Source organism: Schistocerca nitens, chromosome 2 (genome assembly GCF_023898315.1).
Source record: "Schistocerca nitens isolate TAMUIC-IGC-003100 chromosome 2, iqSchNite1.1, whole genome shotgun sequence".
NCBI classification, from domain to species: domain Eukaryota; kingdom Metazoa; phylum Arthropoda; class Insecta; order Orthoptera; family Acrididae; genus Schistocerca; species Schistocerca nitens.
Window position 1 is genome coordinate 594,400,947 of NC_064615.1, and position 15,887 is coordinate 594,416,833.

Below are 15,887 nucleotides of genomic sequence, written 5' to 3' on the forward strand. Positions count from 1 at the left end.
CTAGGATGTGTATGCAATAAACAGTATCTTCATAATATGGAATATTCACTTTATGTGTACCACAGGGACCGATATTGGTCCACTCTTGTAACTGGTGTATACACAGCTGGTCATTAAAACTGCAACACTAAGAAGGATGACAAATAATGAAATTTTACTTGTGGCAGTATTATAAAAAGGATAGATTGCTACTCACCATGTAGTGGAGATGTTAAGTCACAGACAGGCACAACAAAAAGGCATTAGATAATTAAGCATTTGGCCAAAAGGTCTTCTAAATTACACACATTCACACAAGCACAATTCATAAACACATGACCACTGTCTCTGACTGCCAATTCTGGGCTGCGAGAAGCTGTGTATAATGGAAGAAGCAGTCTGGGTGGTGGGGGTAAGAAGGAGGCTGGGGCAGTGAGGTGGCAGGATAGGAGGGTAGGGTGGATGACAGTAAAATGCTACTTGTGTCTAATTCAGAAGAAGGTCTTAAGGTCTTTTGGCAAAAAACTTATTTGTTTAACATCTTCTGTTGTGCCTCAACATCTGGTGAGTAGCATCCTTTCTTTTTCATAATCTTGTCATTACTTCATCCTGGAGTTTCCATTCTTTGAAATTTTACTTATTGTGTATGTTATTAAATTCATAGGTGATTCACATATATACAGAATGTGAAATTTAGAACACAGAGCTCCACATTAGCAGCAACAATGGCTGTAACCCAACTGGGCATCGAGAAGTGCTGACAGGTGCAGGTACATCACCCCATCCAGCTTCAACTCTGTGCCAGAGTCCATTAAATGTAATGATTGGGAGGCAACTGCTGGTCTACAAATCCATCAGCAACACCATAACCAAATGTTTTCAATAGGTGAAAGATCTGCGAACGTTCTGGTTAGTGAACACACACAAACACCTTCAGCATCAAAACAGGTCAGTACAGCACTCACAGTATGTGGTCTTGTATTACCTTGTTGGAAGACAGTAAAGTGCTACTTATCGGGGCATACAGCGATGTGATATGGATAGGGTAGGGCAGTTAGTTGCAGTCAGGAGATTAGACAGGGGGTGGGTGGAAGGGAGAGTGGAGGTTCAAAAGGGAGTGGAAAGGAAAGAAGTAAAAAGAAAGTCTATGCAATGGTGGAATAGACGGATGTGTAGTGCTGGAATGGGAGCAGGAAAGGGGATAGGTGAGTGAAGGATAGTGACTAATGAAGGTTGAGGCCACGACGGTTACAGGAAGATAGGATATATTGCAGGGAGACTTCCCATTTTCCACTTGCGCAGTTCAAAATAGCTGGTGTTGGTAAGAAGAGTCCAGATGGCACAGGCTGTGAAGCAGTCATTAAAATGAAGAATGTTGTGTTGAGCAGCATGCTCAGCAATTGGGTGAGCCAGCTGTTTCTTAGCCAGTTTGCTGTTAGCCATTCATGTGGACAGGCAGCTTGGTTGTCATGCCCGCATAGAATGCAGCACTGTGGTTGCAGCTTAGCTTGTTGATCTCTTGACTACTTTCACAGGTAGCCCTGCCTTTGATGGAGTAGGTGATGTTTGCGATCGGACTGGAATAGGTGGCGGTAGGAGGAAGTATGGGACAGGTCTTGCACCTATGAGGTGGTATCCAAAATTTTTGGGACTGGTGCTGCTATCTGGAAAGTAGTAGTAGTAGATCTTTGCACCGCTAGGTGGCGAGAGCTGCATATTTGATAAGTCAGTATGCGGAGTGGCATTCAGGTGGGAGATCATGTTGTGTGTCCACAGTGATTTTCATAATACTCTGTGTTTGGTTTGTGGAAATTTTACAATGGATCCGTGAACAGAACAGCATGCGTGTATCAAATTCTGTGTGAATCTCAAGAAAAGTGCTACGGAGACCCTTGCAGTGATTCAACAAGTGTTTGGGGGACTGAGCATGGGCCATACACATGTGTTTGAGTGGCATGCCCGGTTCAGGGCTGGCCATACAGACGTCAAAGATGATGCTCACACTGGAAGGCCCATTAGTCACACAATGCCAGACATTGTTGCCAAACTTCAACAATTGGTTCATGTAGATTGATGTCAAACCATTCAAGACCTTGCGGATGAAGTGGGTATTGGTTATGGGACATGTCAACGAATGTTGACTTATGAATTAGGCATGCATCGTGTCACCGCAAAATTTGTGCCAAGGATCTTGACTGCTGATCAGAAGGCACAGCATGTTGAAGTGTGCACGGACCTTCATCAGACCGCATCTTATGATCCAACCTTCTTGTCACAGGTTATCAACCACAACGAGAGCTGGATTTACGGTTATGACCCAGATACAAAGCAACAATCAGCCCAGTGGAAGAGCCTGGGCTCTCCAAGACCCAAAGAAGCAAGACAGGTGACGAGTAAGGTGAGGAGCATGATCATCAATTTCTTTGATGCCAAGGGAATTGCGCACAAAGAACTCATCCCACCCAACCGAACAGTGAATTCCATGCACTACAGTGACTTTTGTCACAGCTCTGTGAAAATGTGCGGCGACGATGGCCTGAACTTTTGCGTCAAGAGAACTGGCTGCTGCAGCACGACAACACGCCCTGTCACATGTTCTTACTCACCAGGACCTTTTCGGCTAAAAACAACATGGCGGTTGTACCTCACCCACCGCACTCGCCAGATTTCGAACCTTGCAACTTTAAACTATTCCCAAAATTGAAACTCAAGTTGAAAGGCCATTGGTTTGACACTCTAGAGAGGATTCAAGAAGCATTGCTGGTGGTGATAAACACCCTCAAAGAACGGGATTTCCAGAAAACATTTGACCAGTAGCAGAAGCGCTGAGACCGGTGTGTACACGCGGATGGGAACTACTTCGAGGGTGATGGTGACCATTAGTTCAAAAGTAAGGTTTTCAACAGATGGCAGCACCAGTCCCAAAAATTCTGGATAGCACCTCATAAGCCTGTTACAGGGATGTGAGCGATGAGGCAAGAGGTTGGGAGCAGGGGTAGAGTATGCGTGGACAAGATATTGTGTAGGTTTGGTGGGTGCCAGAATACCACTGCAGGAAGTGTGGGAAAGACAGTGGGTAGGATATTCCTCATTTCAGGGCACAACAAGAGGTAACCAAAACCCTGGTGTAGAATGTGATTCGCCGGCCGTGGTGGTCTCGCGGTTCTAGGCGTGCAGTCCGGAACCGTACGACTGCTACGGTCGCAGGTTCGAATCCTGCCTCGGGCATGGATGTGTGTGATGTCCTTAGGTTAGTTAGGTTTAAGTAGTTCTAAGTTCTAGGGGACTGATGACCACAGCAGTTGAGTCCCATAGAGCTCAGAGCCATTTGAACCATTTTTTTTAGAATGTGATTCAGTTGTTTCTATCCTGGGTGGTACTGAGTCACAAGTGGAATGCTCCTTTGTGGCTGGATGGTGGGAATTTTGGAGGTGGTGGATGACACGAGAGATAAGGAGAGATAAGGCATGGGAGATCTGTTTCTGTATAAGATTGGGTGGGTATTTTTGGTCTTTGAAGACTTTCTGAATTGTTTTTTGAGCTTTTCTGAATTGTGCACATGGGAACTCTCCCTGCAATATATCCTTCGTTCCCTTAACCCCCCTAGCCTCAACCCTCATTAGTCACTGTCCTTCACCAACCTATTCCCTTCTCTGCTCCCATTCCAACACTACACAGCCTTCTGTTCCAACAATTAACCCACTGTCCTTTCACCTCTCTCCTTATTGCTGCTTTCTAACCCAGTTGAACATTTATTTTACCTAAGATGCCTGATGCCCAGCTGAACATTTATTTTACCTCTGATGTGTGATGATTGGGTACTAGAACTGAGTATCAGAGCTAATTAGGGCTGTTACTTTGATAGGAACTGCTGATAACTTGAACAAAAGACAAATGTAATGAGACTATCATAATTAGATATGATGACAAATCAATAATAGAATGTTATGCTGACACCAGGAAGCCACAAATTTCAGAGAAGCGGAAACCGTATATTTATACATGTACTGCAAAGAGTTAGTGAAGACCATTAATTTTGTACTTATATATTAGTTTAAATCAGTTACAAAAATATATTTGCTCAATATACAGATTTGCATAGACGTATGTGATTCAAAAGTTGTAAAATTTCAGATAAAGAATCTCACTTTCTCAATATCATTACATTTAGTCTATAAATCACATATATATTTTCAAGAAAATTATTCTTTTGATACAAAAAAATATTTTCGCTTCTTTAAAGACAAATTTTTATAATGCACGCAAACACAGGTTTTCAGTTTTAACATGAGAGGATCAATTCATTTAACTTTCATAACTGTTACATCTTGATGCTGGCATCATCTCTCTTATTTTTCATATGCATAAGATTATAAGGCAGGAAGGGGTATCGAGATGTGACAGCCAAAATAGGAGAGTTACATAACAAAATACCCATTAATGGATTCAAGTAGGAGTAGGCAATATATTTTTCAGTTGAACTATGCGTTACTTGAGATTGCTTGAGTATTTGATACACTATATTTTTATTTTGCTGAGCAACACTTGCAGTTATGTTTCTAACAGGCCCACACACTAATCTTTGTTTAAGATCATTTAAAGCAGTTTAACAACTCTGCAACATTTCATATAGTAAGTCACAAAAATGTAGAAATCAAATCTTTGAGTAAACACATTTCATTTCAGTATATTTATTCATTTTAATGTCAATTCAATTATTTAGTACAAATATTTGGCTAAAATTTGCATCATAGAACCCTAGAAAATAATGTAAAACATGTTGGTGGGTGCCAAGAATTATCTGAACATTTAGTTTGCTAATGTAAATTTACAAATGTATTGATGGAAATAATGTACACAATAACTGTGATTATTCATGCAAAGTATGTTTTCACAGCTGGTGTTTAGTTCAGTTAAAATTTCTGGGCTGACAGGCTGTAGTCAATACACTAAACTATTTCCTAATGTTTTGTTTCTGACTGCTGTGGACGCATACCTCTTGCCAAAATATGACAATGTGCTATCTATGTCATATACCGGTAAGTGTTTAAAAGATTCTACATCCCCTCCTGCCATAACATGATGTTGTAAAACAATTTTTTGCTGCTTTACCTCTGAGGAAGTCAAATGCAGTCAGAAATGAAACATCAGGAAACAATTTTATATAAATCAACCATAGCCTCTCAGCCCAGAAGTTTTAACGGAGAACTTTGATTGATATTTATTTTATGTGAGGGCCTGTGCCACACCGATTTGAGAAAAGTTAATGAAGCTCCAAACCCTGTGGAATCCCTGTCAGTTTCTATACAGAATTTGTGGCCGAGTCAGCCCCTCTTTTAACCATAATATACCATAAACAGAAAACTGAGCACAGCAGTTGGAAGAAAGCACAGCTCACAACTGTCTACAAGAAGGGTAGCAGAATCAATCCACAAAACTATCATTTGAGTAAAAATGATGTTGAATCTTAAAACATATTCCTTGCTCAAGCATAATGGGGTATCTTAAACAGAATGACTGAATGGGAAACATCAGTTAACTACAACCCAACTTTTACTTTTATTAGATGGCATTTTAAAAGCTATGGCCCAGGGAAACAACATGGATACATTTTTTTCTAAATTTCCAAAAAGCATTTGCCTTAGTGGTACATCAACACTTATTAATGAAAGTATGATCATGTGGGGTATAAAATGGAATTAGTGTATGGACTAAGAACCTCTTGGTAGCGCAGATACAGTATGGTACCTTACCTAGGTCATGGACAGTTGTGTAATTAACTTCAGGCACCCCCAGGGAGGTGTGTATGACAGGTGATGTAGTTATCTCTAATGAAGTACTATCTGAAAAAAGATGCACTAACTTTCAGATGATTGTGAAAAGATTTCGAAGTGGTGTACAGATTGGCAACTGGTTTTAAATGTTCATAAATGTAAGTAAAATTGTGCAATTCACAAAACACAGGAGTGTACACTACTGGCCATTAAATTGCTACACCATGAAGATGACGTGCTACAGATGCGAAATTTAACTGACAGGAAGAAGATGCTGTGATATGCAAATGATCAGCTTTTCAGAGCATTCACACAACACTGGTGCCGGTAGCGACACCTACAACATGCTGACATTAGGAAAGTTTCCAGCCGATTTCTCATACACAAACAGCAGTTGACTGGCATTGCCTGGTGAAACATTGTTGTGATGCCTCGTGTAAGGAGGTGAAATGTGTACCATCACATTTCCGACTTTGATAAAGGTCGGATTGTAGCCTATTGCGATTTCGTTTTATCGTATCGCGACATTGCTGCTCGCATTGGTCAAGATCCAATGACAGTTAGCAGAATATGGAACTGGTATGTTCAGGAGGGTAATACAGAACGCCACGCTGGATCCCAATGGCCTCGTATCACTAGCAGTCGAGATGACAGGCGTCTTATCCGCATGACTGTAACGAATCGTGCAGCCACGTCTCAATCCCTGAGTCAACAGATGGGAACATTTGCAAGACAACAACCATCTGCACAAACTGTTTGACAATGTTTGCAGCAGCATGGACTATCAGCTTGGAGACCATGGCTGTGGTTACCCTTGACGTTGCATCACAGACAGAAGCGTCTGCAATGGTGTACTCAACGACGAACCTGGTTGCACAAATGGCAAAACGTCATTTTTTCGGATGAATCCAGGTTCTGTTTACAGCATCATGATGGTCACATGTGTCTTTGGCGACATCGCAGAGAACGCACATTGGAAGCATGTATTCATCATCGCCATACTGCCGTATCACCTGGCGTGATGGTATGGGGTGCCATTGGTTACACGTCTCTGTCACCTCTTGTTCGCATTGACGGCACTTTGAAGAGTGGACATTACATTTCAGATGTGTTATGACCCATGGCTCTACCCTTCATTCGATCCCTGCAAAACCCTACATTACAGCAGGATAATGCACCACCACATGTTGCAGGTCCTGTACGGGACTTTCTGGATACAGAAAATGTTAGACTGCTGCCCTGGCCAGCACATTCTCCAGATCTCTCACCAATTGAAAATGTCTGGTCAATGGTGGCTGAGCAACTGGCTCGTTGCAATATGCCAGTCACTACTCTTGATGAACTGTGGTATCGAGTTGAAGCTTCATGAGCAGCTGTACCTGTACACGCCATCCAAGCTCTGTTTGGCTCAATGCCCAGGCGTATCAAGGCCGTTATTACGGCCAGTGGTGGTTGTTCTGGGTACTGATTTCTCAGGATCTATGCACCCAAATTGCGTGAAAATGTAATCACATGTCAGTTCTAGTATAATATATTTGTCCAATGAATACCCGTTTATCATCTACATTTCTTCTTGGTGTAGCAATTTTAATGGCCAGTAGTGTAGTACTGGTATTCTACAAGTATGATATCAGTGAGTCACAATTTAAATTAGTCGACATATAGGGTGGTTTCATGAGGAAGGAGAAGGGTAAATGTATCAGTTTGAGGCAAGGAACCATGGTGTGAAATGACAGAGTTGAAAGGTATAAGCGAAAATCTTTCTGATACCTCTGACAGTATAATATGTGTACTGGTACTGTTGTTGCTAAGTTTGTAGGGTAAGCAACTTTCAGAGTTGGTGGTATAGACCAAAACAAGACAAAAATACATATCTTAACAACTATGAGTACTCATTCATCTTCAGTACTGTGAAACATATCTCTTCTGCTGTGAGCTCTTTGGTTTCCATATTTCTGGTGGATGTAGTATGGACCACAAAATAAAAAAAAATTAGTAAATATTGGCTCTACAATGCATACCTTAAGAGCTATGGCACTTTTGTTGGTAGAAGAGATGTGTTTCATGGTAACAAAGATCAACAACTGCTCATAGCTGTTAAGGTAGGCGTTTTAGAGCCCATGTTTACTAAATGTTTTTTCCTTGTTTTTATCTTTACTACCACCTCTGAAAGTTGCCTACCCTACAGTCTTAGCAACAACAATAATGGTACATGTATTCCGCTGTCAGAGGAATGAGAACGATCTTTGGTTATAACTTTCAACTAGACCACTGTCCCTTGCCTTAAACTGATACATTTACCCTTCTCTATCATCATGAAATCACCCTACATTGTTGACTAATTTGAATTGTGACTCACTGATATTGTAGTCATAGGACACCAGTAATATATTTCTGTGTTTTGTGGATGAAATATTTTTACATTTCTGAAATCAGTTGCCGACCTTTACACCAGTTAAAAATCTTTTCAAGATCGACTGCATATTAGTGTATCACTTTTCAGATAGGACTTCATTATAGATAACTACATCACACTGAAAGTTTGCAACATCACAGAGTCGTCCTGTAGTAATACTTGTGTGCAACATTTTGCAGGGATCAGATGTGGAATGATCACACAGGCTCAGCTGCCAGTAAAGCAGATACTATTGAAAGCATTATCTGCCATTTGCTTCTCAGTGATTTGCAGAGTATGGATGTAGAGATGGAAGTTGCAAATGTTATTAATCTGTTTTAGGGTGACATACATGCCTTGGAACTCTACATTTCTACTTCAAGCAATCACACCGACTGAAATTTGAACACCATTTCATATGTATCTTTCACATTTGGTTCTTCAAGAGCTAAAATGTAGCTGGATGTCACTACATTAATATGTGCCTTAAGGAAATTGGTATGCTGCGAGCATCACAAAGTGTGGAAAAAGAATGAAATGTCCTGTCACTACTGAGATCTGTGGGGACAAAGAAACAGCTTGGCTGGAAAAATAGAGGTTGACACCAGACAAGAAACTCAAAGCCACTGACATGGAAACTGCAAGTGCATATGAGATTATTTGGGTACGATTTAGTACCAAGTGTCAGAATAAAATTATAATTATTATAACTGGAGCCTTCTTTTGACCACACATTCACCCCCAAATATAAATGAGAAATTTAGATAAAGCTTTATCCAAACTAAAATACACCTTCCCTAGTCATACAGTCATCATTAGATGAGACTTCAGTCATCAAATAATTTAATGATATAACTACAGTTTTATAGCCGGTGGACACAACAGACCCCCTGTGAGACATTTCTAAGAGCTTTCTCTGAAAATGGCTTAGAGTAGATATTTTGAAGTCCTACTGATGATGGAAATATAATGGATCTAATGTTAACAAGCATAATGACCTCTTTGATGCTGTCCAAGTGGAAACTGGTATCAGTATCCATGAAGGAGTTGCAGCAATAATTACTGTGAAAGTTCTATGGGCAACTAAAACAAGTAGGAAGATTTATATGTGAGTAAACAAGATAAAGAGGCAGTAGTGTCATATCTCAAGAAGGAGCCTGAAAAATTTAGCTCTAGACAGGAGAATGTAAAGGAACTCTAGCTCAAGTTCAGAACTGTAGCTGACCAAGCACTGAAGATATATATAAGATTACCTTGTAGAACACTTTGTGATGGGAAGAACCCAGTCTCTGCAAACCAGGGACTACTGTACAATAATTTTATAACAAAGCTTAGAGTTATAGACAAAGAAATGTTAAATAAATGTGTTTTTCAAAAGGACAATGTGTGAATCCTTCATTGACTACCTTATCAGACTCTTATCAACATACAAAATATTTCTCACAAAACCAGAACAAACTCTGGTCATATACTAGGGCTGTCAGGGGAATCAAATTTAGTGCCCAAACACCCATGAATGACAAATGAACTAACATTAAAGATGGCAAAACAATGGCATTGAGAAATTGCTAAAACCACTCTTATTACACAAGTTTGTTGTCAACAATCAAAAAACAGAATACAGTATTTCTGAATGTGTAGTAGGAAGAGAGAGAGAGAGAGAGAGAGAGAGAGAGAGAGAGAGAGAGTGTGTGTGTGTTTGTGTGTGTTGTTTTCACATGTGCGCGAGTGTGCATATGCACACTTTTCAGGGAGGGCAAGAGGATGATGATGATTATTATTAGCGTTTTAGGGCGCACAACAGCGAGGTTATCAGCACCCGTTCCCAAAAGTTCAATTCAGAGCCGAATTGTGAGAGAATTGGTATTGTTCAAAGTGCAAGATGGGACACAGCACATCAAAACAGGGAGATAAAACTAAAAATAAAATAGCAGTACAAACAGGGAAAAATAATTAACGGTGGCTGAGTGACCACTTACAAATAATGGGTGACCAAACCACGGGACAGCACATTAAGACGTCAATCCCAATAGTTTGGGAAGAAGGCCAGACATCACACAAAAACGTAAAACTCTAGCAACACTCGCCTCATTATTAGTTAAAAGAGAGGGTAGGTCTGGTGGGAAACGGAAATCGTCCCTCAAACCCGCATATAAAACACACTCAGTTAAAATATGTCGTATCGACAGCTGTGTCCCACATGTCTGACACGTTGGTGGCTCCTCACGACGTAACAGAAAACCATGTGTCAAAGGACAATTTCCTATTCGAAGCCGTGTAAGGGCTACTTCCTCAGCGCGTCGGTGGCGGAAGGAGGTGAGCCACGGTCGGACAGAAACCTTCACCGCTCGCAACTTATTATCCCTCACGTCCAGCCACTGAGCCTCCCACCAACGCATGACCTTCCGAGTCACGAAAGACGTAATGGCCTGCAGGGGGACGGAACAGCGAGCAGGAGGTGGGATGGAGCAAGCCTCCTTGGCAGCCGCATCTGCAAGTTCATTGCCAGGAATCCCTACGTGCCCTGGAACCCAGCAGAAAATTACATCCTTACCCTGCTGTTGCAAGAGCAGGAGTGCGTCCTGCACCTCTTGCACCATCCGATCTGCTGGGTACATCTGTTCAAGAGCGTGTAGAGCACTTTGGGAATCGGAGCAGATGATGAATTTCGTGCCACGATGTCGGCGCATATGCTGTAATGCTTGCAGAATGGCAAACAGTTCTGCATAGTAAACTGAGAACTGCTCTGGGAGCCCTATCCGATGGACAGTATCGGGAAACACAGCAGAGCAGCCCATAAAATCACCCTGTTTAGACCCATCCGTGTAAACAGTAATAAAATCGGAATGGCGTTCTAAAATCTCAGTAAGTTTAATTTTAAAAAGGTGGTCTGGGGTACAATACTTCCTGTAAGCAGCCAGATCAAGAAGTAATCTTGGCCTTTGTAGTCGCCAGGGAGATCCCCTACTCCATCCCTGGTGGAGTACCTTAATGCCCTCCAGGTGTACTAACTCGAGACTCTCCTTCGCACGGATGCCAAACGGCTTTGTTGCCTTCGGACGGTGGCGGAAGAGACGTTCCAGTGCCGGCTGGGAAAAAGTGTTGGACGCCAATGAAAGAGGAGTGGACTTGGCCATGTATGCGTGCCGTACCACGAGGAGAAGACGCCGAATGGACAGCGGAGGCTCTCCCGCCTCGACACACAGACTAGCAACCGGACTCGTGCGATAAGCCCCCGTTGAAAGCCTAATACCTTCATGGTGAATCACGTCCAACATTTTGAGGTAGGAAGGTCTGGCAGAGCCATAAGCTTGACATCCGTATTCCAGTCGAGGTCGCACAAAGGCCTTATAAAGTTGGAGCAGACGTGCCCTGTCAGCACCCCAGGATCTATGACTGACGCATTTAAGGACGTTTAATGCCTTGAAACAGCGGACCTTTAGATCCTTTAAGTGTGGCAACCATGTGAGCTTCTCATCAAAAATAAGCCCGAGATATTTCACTTTTCCCATAAAGGGGAGAACAGTGTCTCCTAGTTTTAAAACAGGGAGATTAAAAAGAGAACGGGAACGGTTAAAATCTACACAAACGGTCTTCTCCAAAGAGAATTTAAAGCCCGTGGTCTTAGACCATTCCTCCAATCGCACGAGTGTCAGCTGTAATTGTCGTGTAGCAGCTGTGAGGGAGGAAGACGCACAGAAAATGGAGAAATCGTCCACAAACAAGGAGCACTGCACGGGCCGTCGTACTGTGGACGCAATACTATTGATGGCAATTGCGAAAGCTGTCACACTGAGGACACTTCCTTGAGGGACACCGTTCTCCTGCTTAAAATGGTCAGACAGGACATTCCCAACCTTATACTTAAAATATCTGTCCGACAGAAAGGATCGGATGAGTGTGGGTAAACGCCCACGGAAACCCCACTCATAAAGCTGCCACAAAATGGTATGCCTCCAGGTAGTATCGTACGCCTTCTCCAGGTCGAAGAAAACCCCGATAAGGTGTTGCTTATGTAGGAAAGCATCTTGTATCGCTGTTTCGAGTAGGAGCAGGTTATCGAGAGTGGAATGATACCTCCTGAACCCACACTGGCAGCGGGTAAGTAAGGATCTGGATTCGAGAACCCACACCAGGCGCCGATTGACCATACGCTCAAATGTCTTTCCGACGCAGCTCGTGAGACTAATGCTACGGTAGCTACTGGGTTCAGTCCGATCCTTCCCTGGTTTTAAAAGGGGAATTAAAATCGATTCTTTCCACGAACTAGGAAAGTCGCCTGTCTTCCAAATTTCATTAAAAAGTTGAAGGAGGACTTCCTTCGACCGCAGATCCAACTGCTGCAGCATGCTATACGAGATCAGGTCTGGACCAGGTGTGGTATCCCGAGATACGGACAGAGCAGAGTCCAACTCCCACAAAGAGAAAGGCTGGTTGTATTCCTCAGCGTTCTTTGAACGGAAATCAAAACCAGCCCTCTCCTGTGTACCCCGATAGCGCAGAAATTCTGGGTCCTGGCTAGAATCGGCCGTAATAGTTTGAAAAGATTCTGCCAACGCCCGGGCGATGTCTCTTGGAGATGTTAGGAGACACCCCCGCTCACGTATAGCTGCTATTGGCGGTCGAGAGTATCGCCTTGAGATCCTCCTAATGGCTTCCCATACTTTGCTTGAAGATGTGGACCTATTGATGGAGTTCAGGAACTCACGCCAAGACCTCCGTTTACTCTCCCTAACGATATGTCTCGCCCGCGCCCGTGCTATCCGGAAAGTTGTCAGATGCGCAGCAGTGGGGCACCGACGGAATCTTCTTAAAGCCGCCCGTCTATCTCTGATGGCGGTACGACAGTCGTTATTCCACCAAGGGACAGGCTGCCTCACAGGTGTTCCCTTAGACTTTGGTATGGATACATCAGCGGCATGGTGCATCACCGCCGTAATGTGATCCACCCAATCCTGGACGCCTTCACACCGTTCAAAAACAGCCAACTGCCGGTAGAGCGTCCAGTTTCCCTTCCGGAACAACCATTTCGGCGGCTGTGCGACACGACCCATTTCAACTGGCAGATGAAGCCAGATAGGAAAATGGTCGCTGCCATGAAGGTCGTCGTCTACGACCCACTGAACAATGTCCGCAAGCACAGGCGAACAAATAGAGAGGTCTATGGCAGAAGACGAACCTGAAGCGGTGCTAAAATACGTGGCCTGACCTGTGTTCAGCAGTATGATGTCGGAAGTCCTGATCAACTGCTCAATCATCTGGCCTCTGGGGCAGGTTTTGTTGGAACCCCATAATGCATTATGAGCATTAAAGTCTCCTAAAATTAGAAAGGGTCGGGGCAGCTTATCAATGAGCCGTGTGAGGGCTTCGCTGTCAATGCGCTCAGCGGGTGGTAGATACAGGGAGCACACTGTGATATCAACCTGGGCCAGGATCCGAGCTGCAACCGCTTGTAACGTTGTGGTTAAGGTCAGGGGTGAGGAGTGGAACGTGTCCTTAATGAACACGGCCACCCGACCCTGAGCCCTATTACCAGTCAGGTCGTCTTTCCTGTACACGCGATATCCTGGAAGGACAGGCGTGTCAGTCTCTTTAAAATGTGTCTCTTGCAAGGAGATGCAAAAGGGGTTTGCCTGTACTAACAGCCGCAATTCTGCAAAGCAAGGTCTGACTCCATTCAGATTCCACTGAAGTATGGAAGCCATATCAGCGTTTCGGTTTAGATTTCCCCCTGTCTTTGCGCCGCGCTAGTGAGGCACTTGTAGAGCGAGTGGCAGCAGAGGGGCTGCCAGGTTCTGGGGAAGAGGTATCAAAATCCATGACGATTTCCTCCTCATCAGTCAGGGATGCCAGGACGACATCCGATGGCGCCTTTGGCAGGTGTGACGTCAAACGCCGTGCCCCTTTCCCCGGTCCCGTTTTCTTTGTGGAAGTCGGGGATGGGGGAAGTGGAGAGGCACTCTGTTTCTGGAGGGCCTTCGAAGGCTTCACTGGAGCGGTTGGTGCAGGCGGAGCAGCCTGAATAGCTATATCGTTAGTGGGAGCGCTCTGGCAGGTACAAACGCAGGTACAGGTATTGGTGGAGGATACTGCGACGCTGGACATGGTCTGCGCCGAAGCGTCTACTTGCGACGCACGGTTGTGCACCAAGGAGGCATAGGATGTGGCAAAGACAGGGGGTTTTGTAGCCCTATACTCTTTCTTGGCTTCCACATAAGGTAGCCTCTTTGTCACCTTGATCTCCTGAATTTTTCGTTCTTCCGCAAAGACGGGGCAGTCTCTGCTCCAGACGGGATGGCTCCCAGAGCAGTTGATACACAGCGCTGGAGATGTGCAGTTGGTCCCAGCTTCATGAGCTGCCTTGCCACATATACCGCAGGTTGGTTCACCCCCACAACTCATTGTCGTATGGCCAAATCGCTGACATTTGAAACAGCGCATAGGGTTAGGTATATAAGGCCGAACCCTAAGTCGGAGGAAACCAGCCAGAACATATTCAGCTAAGACAGGCGAATTGAAAGTCACAATGAAGGTGGCAGATTTCTCAATAACTCCATTATTCCTACGTGTCCTTTGTTCCACGTCTACAATTCCCTGTGTTGCCCATTCTTGTTTCAACTCGTCGACATCGATATCCATTAAATCACGGCAGGTGACAACGCCTTTACTGGAGTTGAGGGAATTGTGCAACTCGACAGTAATATCATACTCGCCTAACTTGGTTGACTTTCGAAGCAGCTCCACTTGCTTTGCCCTAGTAGTCTCAACTAACAGGGTACCATTCCTCAGGCGTTTGATAGATTTCAGCGTACCTGCGAGTCCTTCTAAACCTTTATGTATGTAGAAAGGAGACACTTTTTCAAATGAGCCCTCCTTCCTCTTAATCACGATGAAAACATTCTCATTTATGACTCCATGAGCCCCGTTACTCTTTTCTATCTGCATATCAGGAGGACTAGCCTCCCTCATGCGCTTGACTGATTGCGAACTTGGTGAAGGGAAATACGTGGCTGCCATGTGCGTCCCACGAGCAGCTAGGGAACTAAAGGTCCGCTCAGACAGAGCCCCGCGTGCCTGAGTAAGCCTTATACAACTGGGGTGCGGCAGGTGCCCCAGAGGTTGCCCGCTTGCGACTGTTCCACCTCAACAGCCATGCATCTCATAGGCGCGGAGCACACCGGAAGATTGAGGGGTTTTTATAGAGGTCGGCCTTCCTCGCAATCCAGGCGGTCAAGCCAAGATTACCATTCCCCGCAGCACACAACATTCCACCGCCGCGCCATACGGTGGTCGCTGAAGCATGTCCGGGGGTTACGGTGACAGGAGACGGGCGGCGCCGACCAGTCCCCAGCTCAGGACCCCGGGGTCGCCAAGCCCGTACGCAGCAAATGAATGCTGCGCCCCTGGGGGGAGGGCAAGAGGGATCAAATAACTAACTTACTAGCTGGCCCCAGGGCCTGACAAGAGCCCTGTCAGATTCTATTCACAATTTGCAGCTTAGTTAGCCCCTGTCGTAACTATAATATACCACAGAGCCCTCAAACAAAAAGCTGGGGCCAGTTGTTTGAAAGAAAGAACAGCTCACACTCACCTACAAGAAGGGTGGTAGAAGTTGTATACTAAGCTACCATGCAATATTGCTGACATCCATTTGTTTTAGATTCACTGAACATGTTCTGAGCTCTAACACGACAAAGTGCTTCAAGCAGAAATACTTCTTCCTTGTGAACAAGCTGGAA

General features: G+C 44.3%; 1 protein-coding gene across 3 annotated transcripts in view; it reads right to left on the reverse strand.

The window, feature by feature from the left end:
* The window catches only part of LOC126236662 (uncharacterized), a 295,980-nt gene that overhangs the window by 273,004 nt on the left and 7,089 nt on the right, over positions 1–15,887 (reverse strand). The window contains exon 2 of one of the 3 annotated variants that reach the window (XM_049946136.1): positions 5,733–5,822. The exons of the other annotated variants lie outside the window; for them this stretch is intronic. The gene's annotated coding sequence lies outside the window, so the exon portion shown is untranslated. The remainder of the gene's footprint in view (positions 1–5,732; positions 5,823–15,887) is intronic. 3 annotated transcript variants of the gene reach the window in all.